Genomic DNA, 6,535 nt, shown 5'->3' on the forward strand with positions numbered 1-6,535 from the left:
CTCCAAAAGCAACCTCTAGAGCTATCTTACCAATCGAGTACACCGATTTACCAGGCACCACACCATGGAAAATAGTGTTCGACGGTTTGAGATTTTTATCTGTCAACCCCATGCGACGGAAGGTTTCATAATGAAGGATATTGATACTGCGCCCTCCATCCATGAGCACCTTGGTGAACTTATACCCCCCCAACTTGAGGTGCCACCACCAATGCCAGATGACCCGGATTATCAACCCAGGGTGGATGATCCTCTCGACTCCACAAAATGGGTTATTCAAACCAGCGCAGATAACGGGGCACTGCCGGTTCAACAGAGTTTACTGCCCTTTTATGAAGCTTCTAATCGCGCTTGCACAAGCTAGTGGTGAAGACATGATACTGCCCACTATTCAACTGCTTCGGATTGCTCTGGTAACCCGATTGCTGCTGATGCTGACTCCCCTGATGATTATAACCACGCTGGTTGCCCTGACTGCCTTGATTGCCATGTCCGCTTTGGTTGCCTTGAAATCCCGAACCAGAACTGCCTCCACCATAACCAGGCCCATGAGAACCGCTTCCTGAACCACCGGGCGGCCCATGATCATATTGGAAAAGATCCGGGTTTTTGAACTCCCGCATAATAAAGCAATCCTTCCAAAGGTACGTGGTTGGTCTCTCTCGTGTCCCGTGCCTTGGGCAAGGCTGGTTTAATAGGCGCTCAAGATTAACACTTGATCCTCCACTCCGCGGGGGCGGTTTACCCTTACGATGCTGATTATTATTCTGCGTGTTGGTGTTAGCCACAAAACCTAAACTGTTATCTGCTTTGCGCTTACCGTTGTTTCCATGACCCGCCGGGTTATGCTGCTGCCCCTTGTTACTGCCACTCTTCTTTCCCTTCCCCAGCTTTTCATCATCAGACTTGGGGTCCTTGGTACTATCAGAGTCGGCATACTTAACCAGAGCTTCCATAAGCGTTCCCATCTCATTGCAGTGATGCTTGAGCCGTCCCAATTTCAGCTTCAAAGGCGTGAACCGGCAATTGCCCTCCAACGTTAAGACTACTGTATCGGCATTAATACGGTCCGATGAATGCAGGATTTCCGAAACCTGGCGCACCCAATGGGTTGTCGATTCATCTTCTTCTTGGACACAGGCGGCTAAGTCCACAATTGACATGGGCTGCTTGCACGCGTCCTTGAAATTCTCGATAAACCGGGCCTTTAACGCAGCCCATGACCCAATGGAGTTAGCTGGCAAACTTTTTAGCCAAGTGCGAGCTGCCCCTTCCAACATCATGGTGAAGTATTTAGCACAGGCCGCATCATCCACATCCAGCATCTCCATTGCCATCTCATAGCTTTCGATCCATGACTTGGGGGTTAAATCAGCAGTATAATTGGGCACTTTGCGGGGACCTTTGAAATCCTTGGGTAGCCATACATTACGCAGAGCCGGGGCAAGACACGGCACCCCCAAAGTGCTGGAGGTAACTCCTGGCTCCACCGAAGTTGTTGGACGAACTGGAGTAAGCTGACGGGCCGCGTACTGCCACTAACTCGGCTTCTCGACACGCTCTGCCCTGATCCACCAAATCCTGGGCATTAGTACCACCACCTGCCGGATTATGCCCTCGAGGCGAGTTACGGTCCCGCGCACTACTTGACACGGCCGGTTCATCAAGGTGCCTGCTGTAACTCCGGCTTGGGCTGGGGGTGGAATGAATCCTCTAGCGGCTATATGAATACGCCTGCTGGTGAGTCAAAGCTGTCGGAAGGAGCTCCCTAGCCCGTCGTGTCTCAACCGCTAAGGGGACTCACCTTCGAATGGGAGGGCTGCCAATCGTGAAGCGGCGGTGACTATGTTATCCAGGGGGTTGGAGTAATGACACGGAGGCGTTAACACGTGTTGCGGCGGGATATTCGGATGAGGCGGATCCATTGTGCGCGATTGAACCAGTGCCCCTGTTCCGGGTGCTTCTATCCGGTTTACCACTGGCTGGTTACTAGTTCCTGCTCCTGGCGTGTTAAAGAGATTCCTTGGCTCATAAACCGGAGGCAGGTGGGACCGGTACCTTCTCCTCATTACATCATTTGACGTTTTCTGATCCAACATAAGCCGGTAAGCCTGTGCATCCAACTCGGCCCGCTTCGCAGCCATTCTGGTGTTCTCGACTGCCACGTCTGCTTTGGCTTGAGCTATCTGATCCTTTACCTTCGCGACTTCCGTGTTATGCTGATCCTGATTCTTCGGGTTAACTTCAGCCGCCAGCAGTGTTGCCAAAGTGTCGAATAGATCGGACAAAACCTGAGCGAGCGGTTGCGCAGGGCCTCCTGCCCCAGCTGCTGTTGATGCAGCTGAACCGGAGATCATTGCTGTTGTGGTTGAAGAATGTTGCGTTGACTGTGTCCCGGTCGTGAAGATCGCAACTCAGCTCGGCGGATCAAAAGGGTCCGGAATACTGTCGCCACTGGGACAGCCCCCAAACCGGCCATCTTGCAGTTGGTACAATGACTCGGTCTCTCCGGTAGATGACTCGTCATCGGAGTAAACGATGATTTCACCACCAGATGCCGATCTATCCTCAGATTCCACTCCATGGATGACTCCCACGAAGGCACGCTTCATGGCAGGCTGAACCCGGGCGGATCTCGCACACTGAGCCGTTTCGACGATGTCGGTGCAGATGTCCGGCTCAGGGCCCGGTCCGTCGATCTTGCCAATGAAGACGGCAATACTGCCGGAGGGGAGCCGATATCCATACTCAATTGAACCGGCCTCGGGGCCCCGGCCAGCATCATCGATGTAGAGCTTGCCGTGACGACTCTTGGTCATCCGGCCCACAACGTATCCCTTGAGCCCTTCGAAGCTTCCCTCTAAGAACTTGAAACCATTGTGCGATAGCCCCATGATGGGAGCCAACTGTCGCGGGATTGTCACGGCAGATGTCCTAGTGTGAGGACTTAGTCGTGGATCCATCGCGACGTAGTTAGCTTAAAGGGGTTAAAGTGGGACAAAGGACGCAAGGAGTTTATACTGGTTCGGCCCCTTGCGGTGAAGGTAAAAGCCTAATCCAGTTGTGATGGGATTGCTAGGGTTTTGATGACCAAGGAGAGAATCCGCTTTGTCTGGCTCTCGAGTTGTTGTTTTTCTGTCCTGAACCGCCGTCGGGTCGTCCCTTTATATACATAGGTTGATGCCCGGCGGTTTACAGAATCCCGGCCGGCTCATAAACGTGTCCGACTCGGTTTCTACCCTTTCTTATCTTACAACACAAGTTACACACCATATGTCGATTTCCTTCTACGGGCCCTAATCTGCCTTTGGGCCTTAGGCCTTCTTGTTAATCTCCACCGTAAAGCGCCATATTCCTTGTCTTCATGGGCTTCAATAAGAATAAAACCACTATGAGTATAACCCGGCCCCTCTTGGGCGGTTTATACTCAATAGTTATCTCCCCAACACCCGCCCTTTTTTTTGTCTCAGAGCCGGAGTCTGTGATCGAGTATCCATTCTACTCGTGCGAAGCCTTTGCATTCTTTCCTCACTCATTTCAACTGGTGTTTTCTCTTATTCGTCGGTTCCCAGTTACAAGTTGCCTTTGTTTCCCCCCCCCCCACCCCTTTTATTCTCGGAGTCTGAGTCTCTATTCGAGCATCAATTTCATTTGTGCGGAGCCTCTTCAGTCTTTCCTCAATTGTCTCAACCGGCGAGTTCTCATCAATCTCATCATTGTTCGTCTCGTTTCCTTTTTGGTGGATCCAATTCAAGTTTTTTCGTTGTTGATCATATTCTTTTCCTTGACTCAAGTGCTTCTTTTGCTCGTTCTCCTCTCGCCAGTTTAATCATTCCAGAGCGCTGAAGACATCTCAGAAGATTCGCGCTTGCATTCAATTATTTCGAGGTTATCATCTCATTCAAGTCTTTCAGTCATTTCGGTGCATCGTCTCTCTCTCTCTCTCCAACAATCCTTTCCAACAGTGTTTCTCTTCAGTGGGGCCTAACCCACAGGACTTTTCCCAGGATCTTACCTGACTCTTCTAATTTTCTCGGAGTTATTCTCAAATTATTTCCAAAGTATGACGTAAGTATGGATCCCATTAGTCATACGCCTTCTCTAAGATCGATTTCAAGTTATTTCATTGCTAGTTCAACCTCTTCGCTTTTCATTCTCCCGGAGTATCTCAACATTTTTTGGTGGTGTTCATCGTCGTCATTCTCAACATTTGAAGACTAAAGAAGAGTTTTCCACTAAATCTTGTCCATTCTCTCGAAGATTTGTGGTGCTAGCTTGTTGTTATCCTCTCAAATTGTTTCCAATCGTGCGATTCTTTTCTTTACCATCCTGAGTATTTCAGGAGTTGCCTTATTTTCGATCATCTAGAGGCTATCATTCAAGAAGATTCCTTCATTCCAAGTTTTCAGCTTCGTTCGTTCCCATATATGTATCGGTGCTTCCTTCAAGCATTCTTTAATCAGTTCACGATCTCTCCATTCTCTTGCATCTTGATTCAGTCAAGTATCTTCGTTCGTTTTCAACTATTTTCGGCGATTCATTATCTTATTCGTTTCAATTCTTACGGTGGTTCGATCAAGATTTTTTTTCCTTCGTTGTCATATCAATGCATTCGCTCTTTCCAATAATACCGGTGGTTCTTGAAGACTTTCCCAAGTGTTGTGCTATATCTCCCCCTTAATCTTTTCCAATGCGAATAAGTTGTGTGCAACACATTGCTTATCATCAATTAAATTTGATGAAGGATAAGCATAACATAATTCTTATTCTCATTTCATCGTGGCCAAGTAATTCCTTACTTCGGAGATTTTTTTCCATGATGAATAATCTCTTGGCTCTAAGTTGTTCATCTTTTATCATTCCGAGTTCCAAGTTTTCTCGCTTGTCTCGTCGGAACCTCCATCTAAATCACTACAAGGGTTTAATCTTATTCTTTTCATTCTTCAATTCTACCTCATCTTAATTCGTTCTTCAAGCGTTCATCAAGGTTCTCGTTGGAGGAGCTCAAGTATCTTTTGTTCTTGCGTCTCAAAGTGCAATTAATTCTCCGTATTCTTTTAAAGTGGAGTTTTGCATTTCATCATTCTTCTCAGCTATTCAATCATTCCCGTTGTGGCCGGTTATCACCTCACAATTTTGAGATGTTTAACATAAGCCCACGTAAATCAATTATTTTGTTGTTGAATTTCCAACAATTTCGTTCAACCCTTCTTTGTAATGATGCTTTTCAAACTCAATTGTGGTAGAAGTTATCATTTCTTCTTTGTTCTTTTCCTTCCTCTCTTTTAATTCTCCCGCAGGCTTTGTGTTGTTCCTCTTGTCAAGTATCGTTCCATCTTCTTAAGTTCATGTTCTATTCTTTCCATGCTCAACCGGGTTGCTACCCCAATTCCTTCATTATTATTCCTTTTCTATCGGGTTCTAACCGGAGTGGTTTCTGTCGTGGAATTGTCACGGCAGATGTCCTAGCAAAAGGACTTATTCGTAGGGCCATCACAACTAGGAAGCTTAAAGGGGTTAATCGGGACAAAGGAAACGAGAGGTTTTATACTAGTTCGGCCCTTACGATGAAGGTAAAAGCCTACGTCTAGTTGTGTTGGAATTGCTGGGGTTTCGGTCACCAAGAGGCTAATCCGCCGGCTTGGTTATCAATCTCTTGTTTCTTGCCCTAATCCGCCACCGAGTCGTCCCCTTATATACACGGGTTGACGCCTGGCGGCCTACAGAGTCCCGGCCGACTCATAAAATGTGTCCGGCTCAGTGACTTCTTTACATGCATTTCTTTACAAGTCTTTCCTCACACACGATGGTTTACAATATTGGGCCTTAAGCTGCCTCTGGGCTTAGGCCTTCTACAAGTCTTAATAACTATCACCTTGAATATTACTGGGCTCCTTTTGTAACCCGCCATTGGGGTTGACCCGGCCCCTCTTGGGCGGGTCTTTACCGGTTAGCTATATTCCCAACATTAGGCCCCAGGTTGACTTTAAACTTTGCTCTTTGTCAATCTTTAATACTTAGACGAAATCCATCTTTCTCTCTTCGCAAAAAATTTTGTACCCGCCATGATGTCATCTCTTCAAAACGCGAAAAACTACCATGACTTCATCTCTCAACGGGTCTTTATCCTTTAATGCCTTCCGAGAATCGAGGTGTCCGTTTAGTTAGATAATCATTATTCGGGTCTTCCTCAATTTTCGCGCCCGCCTGTTTACTTAAACCCTTATAAATAGGCACGACCTGGTGTTTCTCATCCTTCCTTCTTCTTCGTCTCCTTCCTCTCGCAACCCCCGCCGCTGCTCGAGCTCCGTCGCCGTTAGAGAGCACCTCACCTCCGTCGACCTTGGCCGCTGCATCAACTGGAATTAGTCGAGAGAATGGCGGCGACTCTCCGCGGAAGATTTGTGGTTGTGAGCATTTCCTTTCTTGCTCCTCAGATATGCATTAGAGCTTTCTAGGTTTCTGCGTGTTCTTCATAGTTCATCATAGTTTTTCATAGTTCTTCCACTACAGCCTCTTCTTGATCCAAAAAGAG

Source organism: Triticum aestivum, chromosome 4A, assembly GCF_018294505.1.
Source record: "Triticum aestivum cultivar Chinese Spring chromosome 4A, IWGSC CS RefSeq v2.1, whole genome shotgun sequence".
In the NCBI taxonomy this organism is placed as follows: domain Eukaryota; kingdom Viridiplantae; phylum Streptophyta; class Magnoliopsida; order Poales; family Poaceae; genus Triticum; species Triticum aestivum.